Genomic DNA, 17,626 nt, shown 5'->3' with positions numbered 1-17,626 from the left:
AAATAAGGGAAAAATATGAAGAAAAGCTCTGGGTGGCTCAAATGCATGTCTCTCTTACCAATGGAAGTGGGTCCACTAAAAGATATTACCTCCCCCACCTTGTCTCTCTAAGGAAAAGACAGACAGTCTGACTCTGTTTGGAGGGCCAAAACCAAACCCGTGTGGGTGTTCCTAGCATACTGTGGGTGCAATAAATAATAACAACAATGTGCAGTCCCAAAAGAGGCCATCAGCCACTCCAGGGACACCACTGCAGGTGACACAATAAAGAGGCAGCATGCCCTTTCATCACTAGCAACAAAGTCAAAGGAGGATGTAAGACAGGAAGCTGTTTGCCTAAGAGTGTCTAGCGTTGGATCCCCAGTTGATCATCAATCAAGCGCTATGAAACAACAGAAGACGTGAGAACAGGCCTAAATCATTAATGAGAATGGTGCTGTTCAGAAAGTTTGCAGGTACACAAGCAGTGTACCATTTTGGGCACATAATTATGGCAGCTTCAGACAGAAATGGGTATACCTGTGTACATGCACCATTTTGTTAACTGTGTGTGCAAACCCCACGTGATTGTGTATCAAACCTCAACTTTCTGAAAATCAATCTCCATCTTATTTGGAATCTTACAAATTTATGGCCACAGAAACTCTAATGAGCACGAAAGTTGAGAAAAGTTCCTCTGTATCTCACAGACAAAGAATAGACTATGTCAGCACAGGGCAAAACTGGGTCAAACAACCATAACCCCAAGAACCTCAGGGTCTGGTTTTCCCAAACTGCACAACTCACTTAAAATAAAAGTTATGACCTTAAAAAATGGGCTCCATTTAGTAATGTCATTTCAGGGCTATTCTCAAGATTCAGTGCATCTGCAATTTTCAAAACCCTCTATGTTAAAAGATACAACTTCAGTGACTTTAAGATCTCAGGAAACCTGGATTTTTAAATTTTTGTCCACTGTAAGACAGCCCTTATGCTACTTCCAAAAGTTAGGATCTAGAATTAGTTTATCTTCTAAAAATAAAAGACCTGTTTCACGTGCAACAAAATGTGAATCTTTTCAAAAAATCTTGATCTACAGCAGCATCCTGCAAAAGGAAAGTGGGGACACGTATACATCTGATGAGCAGACATTTAGCAGCATGCGGTGGGGCTGAAGCAGGGGTCCCTCAAGTTTCATTTTCCTGTAGGGGAGCTTTCAAAAGCTCAGGAAACACCCAGCTATAATCTAATGTTATTGATTTTCCAATAGGGAAAATTATCCAAGCACAGAAAAAATCTGAGTCCCCTACTTTCTATGTTCTGTCATCAAGTTCTATGATGAAATGCACTAGGAGATATGCAAGTGACATCCTTTTGAACAGTCAAGTGCAGTTAACTAAAACAGTGTAAGTCAGTCATAATGAACATCTTTCCTCAACATGGATCAGGTCTCCCTCACTTTACTAACATTGTATGGTCCCCCAACTTCAGTGGGACCACTCATAGAAGTAAGGCAAGTAGCTGTGGCGGCTTATATCCATCTGGCTTCAACCATATCCTAACAACTGGTGAATGAATTACATTTTCTTAAATATATAATTATATAGCAGGGGTCGGCAACCTTTCAGAAGTTCTGTGCCGAGTTTTCATTTATTCACTCTAATTTAAAGTTTCACGTGCCTGTCATACATTTTAACATTTTTAGAAGGTCTCTTTCTATAAGTCTATAATATATAACTAAACTATTGTTGTATGTAAAGTAAATAAGGTTTTTAAAATGTTTAAGAGGCTTCATTTAAAATTAAATTAAAATGCTGAGCTCCCCAGACTGGTGGCCAGGACCCAGGCAGTGTTAGTGCCACTGAAAATCAGCCCGTGTGCTGCTTTTGGCACGCATGCCATAGGTTGCCTACCCCTGTTATATAGGTTAGATCAGCAGTTCTCAAACTGTGGGTTGAGACCCTAAAGTGGGTTACAACCTCATTTTAATGGGGTCACCAGGGCTGGCGTTAGATTTGCTGAGTCCGAGGGCTTCAGCCCTGGGTGGTGGGGCTCAGGTTACAGGCCCTGCTGCCTGGGACTGAAGCCCGTGGAGCTCGGGCTTTACCTCCCGCACCCAGGGTGGTGGGACTTGGGTGATCTCAGGCTTTGGTCCCCCGTCCTGAGGTCGTGTAGTAATTTTTGTTGTCAGAAGGGGTCCGCAGTGCAATGAAGTTTGAGAACCCCTCGGTTAGATCGCATGAGTGAAACCACAGAATAACTCCACAGTTGCTCCATTGAAGTTATCTTCTGATTTACACAGATGTGAGCTCAAAATACGGCCCTACAAGTTAATGTCCCACCGTTTGACAGATTTGAGTAAGCGGTGTTACTTCTCCTGACTCAACCTCTATAGCAAGACAGTTGAATATTCTCTCTAGGAGGAGAGCATCTTATCTTAATATTCTGTCTACCAGTAAATAATGACCCTCAAATGAGAAGAAAAGATGGCAGCCATATAGCTTTCATTCAGTTCAAGTTCAATTTTGATAAGCAACCTGGCATACTGGAAAGGATTACATATGTCTGTATATTTAATTCATGACTAAATGCAATGCTTAGTATCCTTTTGCACTTGGGAGTTCAGTATCTAACAAGCAAATGAAATACAATCTAACGGAGATATTTTCTGTACTCTGGATGCGTGAGTGACATTTGTGCACCTCACTCATGTCAACATTGGATGCTGAGGTCTGTACTTAATTTTCTCAGTAAGAAATTAATCAGAATCCATCTATTTCCTCCTCATTCTGGAAAATTTCATTACAACTAAACCAAAGATTATAGGATTCTCATGTCTGTGGCGTTTATTTCTCCCACAACACACACCAGTTTTGGTGCTGTCCAAACTGATTGATTAAAGCTGCTTAGTTTAAGTAAGATTGGAAACAATCTTTCTTTTTCAATGGAAAGGCATAATGACAGCAATCAGGGGCTAAAGTCTGCTCTGTTACACTACTGTAAATCCAGAGCAACTCCACAGAAGTGAATGCAGTTCATTCAGATTTATTCCAGAGTAGCTGAGAGAAGAATCTGGACTTAAGTCTTTCAGTATGTGCTTCTGATCCAGTGATAGGCTACATAACGATTCAAAAACTATCACTCTGCAAGTCTTTATTATTTATCTTCTACACATGTACAGGTGTGTAGCAAATGGGACCCAGGTATTTAATTAGGGCCTCTGGGTGTTACCCCAATATAAATTAACCTGAAATTCTCCCCCATATTCAAATATCCAGCCAAATCTGTTTCTCAAATGCTTTAACTAATTATTCACTCCTTCCAGGATCTTCTAGTGGATTGCAAGGGGAAAACTGGACTTAGAGATTCCCTGAACTTAACCTATTTGTAATGACAGCTATTACATACTGATGGATGTGTTTGCTTCAAGAGCAGTGATGGGGAAAATGGAAAAAATTATTTGGGTACGAAACACAAGGCATGAAAAACAAAAAGCGAAATGTCAATAAGAATCTGCTACTGGACAGTTGGGTAACAGCTACAGCCAAACAAGATTCCAAGAGGCTCCTAAATGACATAGAAGCTAAATCTACAATCCAGAAAGTAGATGCTTCTACCACAGAAGCCATCCTGGCTTTTCCCCTGATAGTGGAACAGTGAGAGACTCAGGGAAGTTTAGTAACAGGGGACATGAGCTCCTACAAGGAATGATTTCACAGACAGCTGCAACACCATGGTACTAATGCCAAGAAGGCAAAGAATCTGGGAAATTAGGAAATCTGGAGCCCTATCCTGCTGTTGCTGCACAGACTGAAATAAATAGGAATCTCATGTGTACCTTTCGGTAAATGGGGTGCAAACAAACAACATGTCTTTAATGAGGCTAATTGTAAATGTATACATCTGGGAACAAAGAATGTCAGCCATACTTACAGGATGGGGGACTCTATCCTGGGAAGCAGTGACTTTGAGAAATATTTGGGGATCATGGTGGATAATCAGCTGACTCATGAGCTCCCAATGTGACTCATAGACTCATAGGTCAGAAGGGACCCACATGATCATCTAGTCTGACCTCCTGCACAAAGTAGGCCACAGAACCCTACCCATTCACTTCTATAACAAACCCCTAACCTATGTCCGAGTTATTGAAGTCTTCAAATTGTGGTTTGAAGACCTCAAGCTGCAGAGGAAGGCGACCACCAGCAAGTGACCCAGGCCCCACGCTGCAGAGGAAGGCAAAAAACCTCCAGGGCCCCTGCCAATCTGCCCTGGAGGAAAATTCCTTCCTGACCCCAAATATGGTGATCAGCTAAACCCTGAGCATGTGGGCAAGACTCACCAGCCAGCACTCAGGAAAGAGTGACCAAAAGAGCTAATGAGATCCTGGGATGCATAAACAGGAATCTTGAGTAGGAGGTTACTTTACCTCTATATTTGGCACTGCTGAGACTGAAGCTGAAATATTGTGTCCAGCGCTGGTGCCCAAGATGCAGGAAGGATGTTGATAAATTGGAGAGAGTTCAGAGGATTAGAAAACACGTCGTATAGTGATAGACTCAAAGAGCTCACTCAACTTAGCTCAACAAAGAGAAAGTCAAGGAGTGACTTGATTATAGTCTGTAAGTATCTACATGCAGAACAAATATTTAATAATGGGCTCATCAATCTAGCAGAGAAGGTGTAACACGATCCAACGGCTGGAAGCTGAAGCAGGACAAATTCAGACTGGAAATAAGAGGTACATTTTTAACAGTGAGCGTAATTAACTATTGGAACTATTTACAAAGGGTTATGGTGGAGACTCCATCACTGACAATTTATAAATTAAGATTGGATGTTTTTCTAAAAGATCTGCACTCGGGTCATTCTATCACCCATGTTATATGGGAGGTCAAACTAGATGATCATAGTGGTCCCTTCTGGCCTTGGAATCAATGAATTCCACACAAGACCATGAGCCTTTGACCCCATTTTGTCTGGTTGAAATTAGAGGATAAGAGCCTACTAAATCTGCCAACTAATGGAGTTACTCCATTAGCTCAATCAGTGGAAGCTGATGCTTATAGCCCTAGACCCTAATTCAGCAAGTTACTTATGCATGTGAGTTGTTCCATTGACTTTGGCTGCACAACCACAATGCCACTTCCTCTGTGTGAACAGGCCTCTCACTAGGAATGGTGATAGCAGGGGTCAGTCTCTATCAGTGAAACAAGGGCAGCAGCATGGGGTCTCATTTCCATCCTAGGAGTTGTTAACAGCCCCCAGCCCCCCACAGGGCATGCTCAGTATTTATCTAGCAGCCAGGGTATATCTACTTGGAAAGGTGAGTAGGCCCACTGCAGTTTCTTCCTCTTGTCACACACAGTGTCCTTTGCTGGTGGAGCCCTGGATTTAAGACCCCATCCAGATGCATAGTACAGTTCACGCTTCTCATAGCTATTGTTTCAGGTTGTTTGCAGACTCAGGCAAACATCTTGGTTTCAGTTTGCGCTCCGGTCCTGTTCTCAAGCCTTTCTTTTCAGTCATGAGGGCTAGAGAATTACTTTTTTTTTTCCTTCAACAAGAGCTGAGATTGTGATGTACTCACATGATGCAGGACCTGAGGCTCAAAATCCTACAGTGCATATGCCTTAATTTGGCCCTGGTGCAACCACACCTTGTGCATTGCATTGAATTCTGGATACCTGATTGCCAGGAAGATATTGACACGTTAAAGGAGGTTAGAAGAAGAGAAGACATTTGCATAAATTAACTAGGGATATTTATAGAAACTTCAAATAAAATAATATAGCAGCAGTCTATCCAGGGGACCATCTGTTAATCTACGTCCCGTGGCAATTAAGGTCAACAAGGGTGGACCTGTTTCATATCTTCTCTGTCGAGGGCTGAGATTATGCTTCCACATAAACTAGAGCGTGCATCTGTGGTATTTTATATTTCTGTCTAGATTTTCATAACATGGATACCACAGGGATGGGCAGATTGCCTTCCATAAGCAGGGCAGGACCCCAAACTATTTGGGTTTGTTATCTTGGGGATGGGAGAGGGTGAAAAAAAGTTATATCAATTTAGTGAACTGGTTCTTGGTGATTCTTCTGTTTTAGCAGGTATATTGCTTTTCTTAGTATAGTTTTGTTTTAGGGATCTGTGGTGCTGTGGGGTCAACCCAGACCTGTAAGGCGTTCTGTCTCCACTTGCCCTGTAACCCTGGGGGACTCTGTGCTGTGCCACTTTGGCTCAGAGCCCTGAAAGTCTGGGACCAAACAAAAGGAGAAACAGGTTTCCTGTCAGGAGGGAAGAAAATGTAAATTAAACACTGTGGAACCAAAATAACAGGCGCCACTTTGACAGGTGCCAACTTTCCAATGTGCCAGAGGGTGCTCAACCCCTGGCCCTGCCTCTTCCCTGCCCCATTCCATCCCCTCCCCTGAGCACACCACCTCCTCTCTTTCCCCTGCTACTCCTCAGAGCCTACTGCACATCCCAAAACAGCTGATCACGGCAGGTGGGAGGCACGGAGAGGGAGGGGGAGGCGCTGATAGATGGGGCCCAACGGTTGGTGGGAGGCACTGGGGGAGGGAGGCTGATGGGGGGGCTGCTGGTGGATGCTCAGCACCCACTATTTTGCCCCCATGGGTGCTCCAGCTGATCAATGACATAAATAATTTCACTTCAATTAACTGGGGATGGTTCACTTGATTATCTGTTCTGTTCATTCCCCTGGGGCACCTGGCACTGGCCACTGTTGGAAGACAGGATACTGGGCTAGATGGACCTTTGGTCTGACCTATGGCCGTTCTTATGTTTTTAACTCTTCCTCAGGGAATTCTCTACGTTTTGCCATGAGCTGATGTCACTGATAACAAGAGGAGGGTTTTTTTTGTTTGTTTGTTTGTTTTTAGCAGAAATGTAACAGAACATCTATTATAATCTGGAAATCTGGTCATAGTGACCACAGGTTTGTATCAATTTATTGCTTACTCCAGGGCAGAGATCTCCAGTGTTGAATCCTGTGAATCACTCTGTACAAATAAGGTGTTCTAGACACTCACACTTCCCCTTCTGACATTCCCAATCTCTTCCTCCACTATGTGAGTCTCAGAATGGCTTCCTGAGAAGGGGTATATGGCCCCATCAGAAATTCACAGGCCATAATCTGAGAACCTGGGATCGAGAGTTGATTCCCACCACAATAAACATTCCCTGGAAGATCTAAACTAGCTGCTCCAAACCTAATGGTTATTATGCAAAGTCCTAGAAGAAAAAATGTTTTAGTACCTTCCTTCACTACCTAAAAAGATACAATAAATCATTACTGGCTATAGATATAACATATACAGAGTATACTGTTGTATAAAGCTAAGCATTTGTGGAAAGTTTTTAAAGCTGTTGCTGTCCACTTTTGCACATTAAACCCCACAAAGAGATTTATTTACAACATTAAATCATTTCTTTGCTCTCTGGGTAGGTTTTTAACTATTAAAAATTCATCACATGCCTCAGCGCCAACTGTTTTTTAAAACAACCTTTTAAAGGAATAGTGTCTTTAAAAATACCTGCAGCTGCAGCTATCTGTCTTAAAAGCGTGAAAAGAGCATGTTGTAAAATATCAAAGGGCTAAACAAGACATTAGTCACTGCAGAGAATGATCAGGAGATCCACTCATTAAAACAGACATTTATCACAGCTGTTGCAAATAGGGGGATTCTATGGAACAAACATTTTAGCAGAGCACTAGAGAACTTTTTTCGGAAGCTTAAAAGCACAGCCCTTCCAGGTTGATACAGGTCGATATAACTTCCAATTTTCAACAATATTGAATAATTGTTTTTACTGCAAATTGTAGATAAATGCCAAGAAACCCCCATTAAATTTTCCCTGGACCCATGCAGATGTTCAGGGTGTAAACAGCTGGTACCCAAAGTCACTAGTCACTTCCAAAATTCCAGCCTATGTTGGTCACCTTCTTACTGGAACAACTAGTTAGTGTGTCCATAATCTCTGACCCTCCTGCAGGTGTAGCTAACCTCTTCCTTGCACAAAGCTAGACTTCCTTTTTTTTCCTTCCTCTTTCCATGTAGGAAGAGCTAGGACTCTGAGAACTAGGTCAGAAGCTGCATAAGAGAATGGTTGCTTTTATCAGCTACTCAGATATTTCCTTTTTAAGGCTCTCTAGCTACTGAAACTCCAAGTCAGCAGTTTCAGGCAGTTTCACACACAATTTTGTTCCATTGTGTTGTCTAGTTTCTATGTTCAGAGAGCTTTATTTCACACAGATTTTGCCCTCACCACACTTAAATGGACACAGAGGAAAGGTCTCTTGTTTATTATACATGATATGTTTGTAAATTACAAGGCATGTGTTTGTACCAAGTTCTTCCCCCCACCCCCCCCTTATGGAAATGCTGAATGTGTTGTATTATAGGCATCACGTTTCAGTGCAAAAGGACGAGTAAATATTTACTTATAGGGAATTCCAATGACTTTCTTTTGGATATGAAACTTTCTTTATGTGATCATCTGCATGTGTATCACTTAATACCAACCTCCTAGAACCTGAAAATCCTCTAGCACAGAAGCACCACAGAGTGGGCATAATCAAAAGCTAGTGCAGTTAGTAAAAAGAACAGGAGTATTTGTGGCACCTTAGAGACTAACAGCTGCTACTCTGAAAAGTGCAATTAGTGCCTTTTCTAGGTGTAATCTGGATTGCTGCTGTATGTTATCATTTTATGAATAACAGTCAGTGCAGCAGAACTAGAATTCAGTACTCCGGTCTTACAATGCTGATTTGTTTGAGTGACTGCCACAGCACTTTGCATGCTGGGTGAAATTCACCTTCACACAGGGGGCCTATGTACAATGAGAGGCAATGTACAGATTGCTGTGTATATATCTCTCCAGTGTTAGATTTACTTGTTTTTCCTCCTGTGTGGAGCATGATGTGTGGCACTTCAGTTCTAATTAATTCAGATTGGGGCAGCTAACAATTCTGAGGGAGGAAGTTTGTTTACATGAGGGATTGAGTTAGGCAGATATATCAATTTCCCACAATACCCTGGACTAACCGAAGTAAATTAAATTAAACCTTACTGAATTAAGTTTAAGTTTAGTATTTTTACGAGCTCATTGTATTAAAAGTGCAAATATTTATGCACTTTTGTGGGCCAGGGATTGTCTGCAAATCCATGGGGAGAGGGACCACAGCCCTCCAGGAACTAAGAACAATGGGGAGTGATTAGGCAAATTCACTCAGACTGTAACACCTCTAAAGCGGTGTCACCACCAGGAGAGACTTGCATCTATTGGTTCAAACTGGATTCTGTAGAGACCAGCATACAAAGAAAAGGGCTTTTGAATAAATAGCCTGAGTTTAAATTGACTCAGGGCCCACTTTCTGATCAAATATATGGACAGCATCTTGAGTCCAAGGGGGGGGGGGGGGCGCAGTTCTTCCTGGGAAGGGTTGGAAGGACTTGGCCCTCTCTGTGCGGTAGTTCTGAGCAAAGGCTCAACTTGTGACTAAAGGAGAAACCCTTGCGTGGGGTTTGAGGGTCACTAACCAGAGGCCTTGCTGGCATGGGGGGTGGGGATTGCTGGTAAATTCATTAGCAGCCCTCTAGCTTCTTTTGTTTTTAAAAGGTTTTCTCTGTAATGCTTTTACCTTAAGAATAAATGTGCTTGCTGAGGAAGGTAGTAAGTTAACTGTGGCAATTGCACTGTTTACCATCGCTGAGGAAAAAAATTACATAAGCCAGCTTCAGGCATCTGACTTTGCTGGGGAATTCACAGTGTAGGCAGGAGCTGTGCAGCCTGAAATTACCCAGACCAGGAGAGGGTTTTTTTTTGTTTTGCACCCCCCTTTTAGGTTTGTTTGGTTTAGTTTTTTGGGGTTTTTTAATGGGTTTTTGGCTGTTTGGCAGCAGGGAGCTTGTTTGTGTGTGTGTCGGCCTTGATCAGCAGTTTTGCTCCTTATTTTCGAGCTTAGCTGAATTATCGAGTGAACCCGTTCCTTTCTCCCTTCTTCCCCCTTCGGCCTCTTGTAACCTGCAAAGGAACCTTTCACTCCACACTCACACCTTCAACCCTTCCCAAAATCCTTTCCACTGCATCTACAAGCATTAGCAATATACAATGTGGGTGCTTACTCAGGGGACCCCATGGGGGGAAAGCTGACCATGTCGATGACAAAAAGGAAGACAGTAAACACTGAAGAGCCAGAGCCTACACTGGGTGCCCTTGCTGGACTATAGAGGGGGAAATAATGGTGCAATTGCCCTGAACTTTAACAGCTCCAATAGGGCAAAGACCGTCTGTGATAAATCTGATGGAAAAGGAGTAGTCCCACTGAAGCCAATTGAACCACAAGGAGCATGTAAAGTTAAAAATGTGCAAAAGTCTTTGCAGGATAGGCCTGAAGAGTGCAAGCTCTTTGGGGTCAGGGCCATCTTTTCATTATGTGAATGCACAGTGCCCAATACAAAGAGTGTCCCAGGCGCTGATGGGGGCTTCTCCATATTGCGATACAAATATATATTAAATAAACATTTCCCAGGACAAATATTTTTACTTCCTTTTTTTCCCCATAGCAACCTTCCAAGTCTTTCCTCATAGGCATGACAGCTCATCACCACCCAGGGCAACAGACTTTCTGCTAGTGAAGTCCTGCCAAACCCTTTCTTTGCGGCACACCCAAAGGAAAATTAGAACTGAGGGGCCACACCTCATACTCCATATGTAAAAGAGGTAAAACTCTCACTGGAGAGATGTACAGACTCAGCCAATCTGCATGGCTGGGGGAGACACATTAAAAAGTCTGTCAAAGTTTAAGTTGTCTTAATTGTGAGATATTTTTTTTTAAATCAGCAGGTGAATCTGAGATCCTGCGGTGTCTTTGTATTGACTTCAGTTGGAGTAGGACCAAGCCCTTAATGATCAGCAAAATGCTGAAGTCCACAAGGTCATCTGTGGGGCTTTTTGTGCTAGTGACTATGTTCAATTTTAAATGGCTAAGGGCCTTCCTTTTCAGTCTAGATTTATTCTCCCGACCCCCACTTTAATGGATTCTGTAAACAGCAGGCAAGCAGAATGGCCTGTCGTATCCAATTCCTAATTGCTTTATTAACCCTATTCTTTTTGCCCCTTGCATAAAGATTATTCCAGGAAAACCAATGGTAGGAATTCCTTTGTAATCCCCTTAGTCTAACCTCACTAACTGATACAGTAGAACGTCAGCAAAGTGGGGAGAGCTTGCATTGTATCTATTACAAATTAACACCGAATATTTTCTCTTCCTCAGGCCTTTTCATTACTAACTGATGAACTTCTACAAACAACACAAGCCAGAAAACATGGAAGCTTAGAACACATGTGCCCAAAAGAATGAAGGTCTCTAAGACAAAATATATAGCAGTTTTATTAAAAAACAAAAACCAAAAAAAAAACAAACACACACATGCCTCCCTCAAAGTGACAAAACATATAAACAGGCATACTCTGCCATATCCAGCAGCATGTTCAGAGCACGATAGGAATTGGTTTCCTAGCAAATAAAATATTCTTGAGAAATATTTCAAGAAATGCTTGGGAGGAGAAATTTCATTTAAAATGATCTTGCATCACTATAGAGGTATTTGCTATAGATTTGTTAAGCACACTGCAGTAGATGGCATTCTTCCTATCGATTGTTTGGTAAATAATTTATCCTACTACAAGTGTCATTACATCTTCAGCCTTTCTGTCATTTGTGCTGCCATGGAGAGGTTGGGGAATAAATTCTCCCCACAATTAATATGGTTTCAGTGAATGGCTAGAACTTTACTAAACTCCAATGCACAGAAAAACTCACTACCCACATCCAGTTCAGGGTGGTCCATCCTTTAGTGAGTTGCCATCATGCCTTAGAGTCCCAAACACTGAAATTCAGTCCTGAACTGAAGTATCCCAACCAGCCCTTTCTCAGTAGAGAGAATGATGGGAGACAGCTCAAGTCATAACTACAGTTGGACAATGAAAGTATCAGCCAGCAATGTATAGTGTCAAGAAGATAATAAAGTTCAATGTCTTTGGGGGAGGGATGGGGCTAAAAATGAGTATGGTAACAACTTTTGAAAGGGGGAATTTAAAAAAAAAAAAGAGGAAGCAAGTCAAAAAATCCTTAAGGGCAAAACTGAGTAAATTAAAACCCTAAAACCCTACACTACGCGTTTAAACCGAATTTAGCAGCATTAAACCGATTTAACCCTGCAGCCGTCCACACAACGAGGCCCTTTATATCGATATAAAGGGCTCTTTAAACCGGTTTCTGTACTCCTCCCTGACAAGAGTAGCAGCGCTGAAATCGGTATTGCCATGTCAGATTAGGGTTAGTGTGGCCGCAAATCGATGGTATTGGCCTCCAGGCGGTATCTCACAGTGCACCATTGTGACCGCTCTGGAAAGCAATCTGAACGCAGATGCACTGGCCAGGTAGACAGGAAAAGCCCCGTGAACTTTTGAATTTCATTTCCTGTTTGCCCAGTGTGGAGCTCCGATCAGCACGGGTGGCGATGCAGTCCCAAATCCAAAAAGAGCTTCAGCATGGACCATACGGGAGATACTGGATCTGATCGCTGTATGGGGAGACAAATCTGTTCTATCAGAGCTCCATTACAGAAGACAAAATGAAAAGCATTTGAAAAAATCTCCAGGCTATGATAGACAGAGGCGACAGCACAGTGCTGCGTGACAAGCGTAACAGAAAGCCAAAGAATCAAATGGACGCTCATGGAGGGAGGGAGGGGGTACTGAGGACTCCAGCTATCCCACAGTCCCACAGTCTCTGAAAAGCATTTGCATTCTTGGCTGAGCTCCCAATGCCTGTAGGGTAAAAAGCATTGTCCGGGGTGGTTCAGGGTATATCTCGTCAATTTCCCCCCCCCCCCGCCCCCCCGTGAAAGAAAAAGGGAAAAAAATCGTTTCTTGCCATTTCAGCGTCACCATATGTCTACTGCATGCTGCTGGTAGATGCAGTGCTGCGGCGCTGAACAGCAGCATCCCCTCCCCTTCCTTTCCTGATGGTAGACGGTACAAAATGGTGGAAAACTGTCATCATCCCGTGAGTGCTCCTGGCCTTGGTGAGGTCGGCCGGGAGCGCCTGGATAAAAATGGGAATGACTCCCTGTCATTCCTGGCAGACAGTACAAAATGCTTGGTAACCGTCCTCATCATAGCAGCTTGAGCCTGAGCTCCATCAGCCCCCCTACGGCCCCTTTCATGTCTAAAGAAAAGATTCTGTACTCCCTGGACTATCATAGCAGCGGGAGGCTGTGCTCCTCTTCCCTCAACCCTTTAATGTCCTGCCTGGACTATCATAGCAGCTGGAGGCTGCCTCTCCCTCTCCCAGGTTTCAGGTGGTGTTAGGTTAATTAACACAATTTCTACAGTTTCTAACATAGAAAAGGCCTTATGCTTAAACCAAAACTGGAAGTGGCTTAGGCGGAAATGTTGCTGAAAAGCATTTCTAGCAAAGGATCAATTTTCCAGTGTAAGCAAGAGTTTATGGTAGAGGCTGCTAAATCCATGGACATATCCATCCTACAGAAATCCCAAAATCTTGGCAGGTCAGATTGGCAGTGACCTGAGTAATTTTTTGCCTTCCTCTGCAGCCAGTGGATCTGGGTTGCTTGGAAGGATCATCTGGATATATCTCCTGTATTAATTTCCCTTCCACTGGGGAGGGACTCAGATACTGGTGCACCTTGGTGCCTCAACTTCTCTCCCTGTGGCACATAATAGTGTAGTCTCCTATGGGCTGTAATATGCTAGTCTCATTTCGGTTGTTGGATTTAGTGCCCTGTGTGATGTTGATAGCCTCTGATATACAGGTCCCAGACTAGGTGATTTTCTGATTCCTTCTGGCCTTAAACTTCATGGCTCTATGACATTTCAAAGCGGATTTTTGTATTGAAAAAACCTGGCTAATTTGAGAAGGTGAAGAATATTGGTTATGTAAACAGTATAGATGTGTTGCTAGATTACAGAGAGAGAAAGATCCTCAACATGTAAACATTGGTCTATCAAGATGGGGCTATTCACAAAAGCCCTAAAAAAATAAAATCATTATCTAATGTTTGCATTACAGAAAAAACTAAGGAAAAGATGATGTCTGGTGGATAGCTGAGTCAGTGGAATTTGAGAAATGCTCAAATACTACCATAAGTCTCTTCTGTAGAAAGATCAAGCTTCTGGGACATACCGGGATTTTGTATTTTCTACTGTTGTTTCTAAGGAGAGAACAATATTCTGATCTGATGTCATTGCATGGCACTAATATCAAACACTGTTTGAAATCTGATCAATAGAACATGCTTTACATCAAATGCCCAGAAAGCTGTCAATGTTTTAAAATCCCTGTTTCTCTCCTGGATTCTTGATTTCAGAAAGAAAGCATTAAGGTTACTTTGTAAGTAATGACTGATTTACTACATAACATTCAGAAATGTTTTCTTTGAAGCATGAATTAAAAGGTCTAGTGTTCCCAATTTTTTTTCCACAGGGTTGAACGTTAAAAATGCTGAATAATATCAAAGGCAATATTGTAACCAAGGGCATTGGAAGGAGATTTGGAGCACGGGTGTTACTCTTGGTTTACTTAGCAGTATTTTAACGAAATCTTTAATGTTCTGCAGTTCTCTCTTGTCAGGAAAAAGACATAGGGTGAACAATTAAGATCCACTTTGAAGATTCCATAACCTGTTACACACACATCCCACAGAGTTTTCATGTAAAGCTTCAAGAAAAAACACAAAACAAATGCCCGCATTTGGCATTCATTCACGCACTATACCCACTGAACAAATAGGATTACTCACCACAATTCAAATTATGGCACTGCTCTCAGTCCTCAAGATGTGCTGATGCATTTTTCAGCAGTAATTTTTTCTGTTGATATCTATTATCCAAATTAGTAATTAACAACATCAGAGATTACTCTGTATTCCAACAATGCCTTCCATCAGAGGATTCCACTGCACTTTACAAACATGAACGCATTTTGCTTCAAACCACTCCTGTGGTAAGTCTTCCCCATTTCACAGATTGAGAAACAAAGGCACAGAAAGGTTTAATTTGACCAAAAGTGCAGGGTTTGATTTTGACCAAGAAAGTCTCCAACAGAGCCAGTGATATAGAAAATAGATCTCCTGATTCCCACTCTTGTGCATTCACCACTAACCCATTCCATCCTCTCTCTTGTAGAGGAACATTTGGGCTCTGATTCAGCATCTGTGTAAGTCAATCCCTATTCAACAAAGCACTTGCACGCCTACATAAAGTTAAGCACATATTTAAGTGCTCTGCTGACCATACTTCAGCACCGGAGGTAGCCTCATGCAAGGCCCACTGCCCTTCCTCCAGGTGTTTTTTTAAAAAGTTCTCAAAAGCCTAAACTGATGCCTCATTACTGCCAGGTGATGTGGGGTGGAGGGTGTGAGCGGGGGACGGGAACTGAGTTGATGAATTCAGGAAAGAGGGATTTACTAACCATCACCACTTGTCACCTGTTGAAATGTTTTTTACATAATTATGCAAATTACCAAACAACAACATTAAGCTACTGGGGGGAAAATAGTTTTAAAAAGTCAAGTAGAATCCATGCTTCTTAAATAATGAATTATGATGCATCAAAGGATGTATATGTTAGAGGGCAGAAAGGGAAGATGAAACACTTTAGAGTAACTTGACACCATGATAAATAAATTATAACAGAGGCTGAATACAACTCTTCACGTAAAGGTGGCTAGGGAGGTGAAATCACTACACACCTTCCCCAGCTCTGAGTGAGCTTGGGATTCACCCTTTCACCAACGTTCTTCAACATAATGTTTTCATCTAGGCTTGGACACCTAGATGAAACATTTAGCAACATCTGTCCTGACTCTCTGTCTCAGACCCTTCCACAGGCGTAATTGTTTGTTATTTTTCTTATGCTGCTCAAGTTCTTTCAATTATGACAAACTGAGAATGTACGGTCAGTTTGACAAAGATGAAATGAGAGGTAAAAGGCATATTTCATTATATTATCTGGCTTTGGCATGGTAAGTGGTGAAAAAAACAATTCAGAGCAGTCAACTCAATAGACATGCCTTTTCACTGACCGACACGCTACATTCTTGATGGAATAATGAATGATGTCCAATGACAATCATTGTCATGCACACACCTTGCTCCTTTATCACCTAACAGATGGTAGTTCCCTGTTCACGGATAAGCCCCATGAAATGAATCCGTGGGCAGCAGCACAGTGCAGGAGAAGGAGGCTGCATCTTTATGAGTAAGTTTCAACATTAAAGATAATTAAATCCATCCTGCAATTATTTTTAGGCCCCAAAACAGGGACCCCCACCTAAGGCCTCCACCAAAGCCACAAATGAATGTTAATCAAACCAAAATACAAATGGATTAATAATCAAGGCTAATCCCTCACTTGATAGGTAGGTGCAGTTCCATGGATCTCAGTGGAAATATGTTATACACCTGGTGAGAAACTGCTCAATGTAGCCTTCCTATTTCATGCCAAGTTCCACCCCTTTCAGATCTAACTCTTGTAATCACCAGGAGAAAACAATAACTCCCAGAGTGTCTTGAGGAGCATACCCTATGCACAAAAATATACTGCTACCACTGTGCCCTGGGGACAGGGGCGGCTCTAGACATTTCGCCACCCCAAGCAGGGCGGCATGCCTCGGGGTGGGCGCTCTGCTGGTCGCCGGGAGGCGGCTCCATTGGACATCCCACAGGTGTGCCTGCAGAGGGTCAGCAGGTCCCGTGGTCCACTGATCCCGCGGCTTTGGTGGACCTCCCACGGCATGCAGCCCCAAGCACGCGCTTGGCGTGCTGGGGCCTGGAGCCGCCCCTGCCTGGGGAAATGACCTCCCTGCAGCAGACAAGCCGTTTGATCTCCTTGCCCCCTATAAATTAGCAAACAACGCACTTAGCCTGCCCCCCAAAAGCTCAGAGCTATGATTATCAAACAGCAAGCACATCTTAAGCAAAGAACTCTGGCCCACAGCATTCAGCATTCAAACTAAACAACCCAAATCAATGACCAGCTAGGTAGCCCCCCCAAACGAACTCTGCCTGCCTTCTGTTGCTACTGACAAAGTAGGCAGTGGGAAGGCTGGCAATAAATCCACTTCCAGTCAGTGTGTTGCATCCAAACACCTGTTGGACTACAGCAGCCAAGAAAGGACAATATTAAGGTTACTATCCTTACTGGATGAAAAGTGACTGACTCATATCATGCTAAATTTCTTCATGAATATGATGCAAAAATACATTTTTTTTAAACTGTACTCTGTCTTTTACTTATAAGGGAAGACTGCTCTTTCTGCCTATCAGTGATCCCTCCATGCTTTCTGCATATATCCCTAAGGTGTAGTATTTGCATTACTGACAAGGGAATAGATGAATGCCTCACTCCCTTAGGCTGTCTTTGGAAATCTCAGTGCAGGTGCCTGATGTCATAGAATCATAGAATCAAAAGGTTGGAAGGGACCTCATGAGGTCATCTAGTCCAACCCCCTGCTAAAGGCAGGACCACTTTCCCTAAATAATCCCAGCCAAGGTGCGGTCTAGCCGGACCTTAAATAGTGAACATTTTGGC

Source organism: Chelonoidis abingdonii, chromosome 17, assembly GCF_003597395.2.
Source record: "Chelonoidis abingdonii isolate Lonesome George chromosome 17, CheloAbing_2.0, whole genome shotgun sequence".
In the NCBI taxonomy this organism is placed as follows: Eukaryota; Metazoa; Chordata; order Testudines; family Testudinidae; genus Chelonoidis; species Chelonoidis abingdonii.
This window is presented reverse-complemented; position numbering follows the sequence as displayed.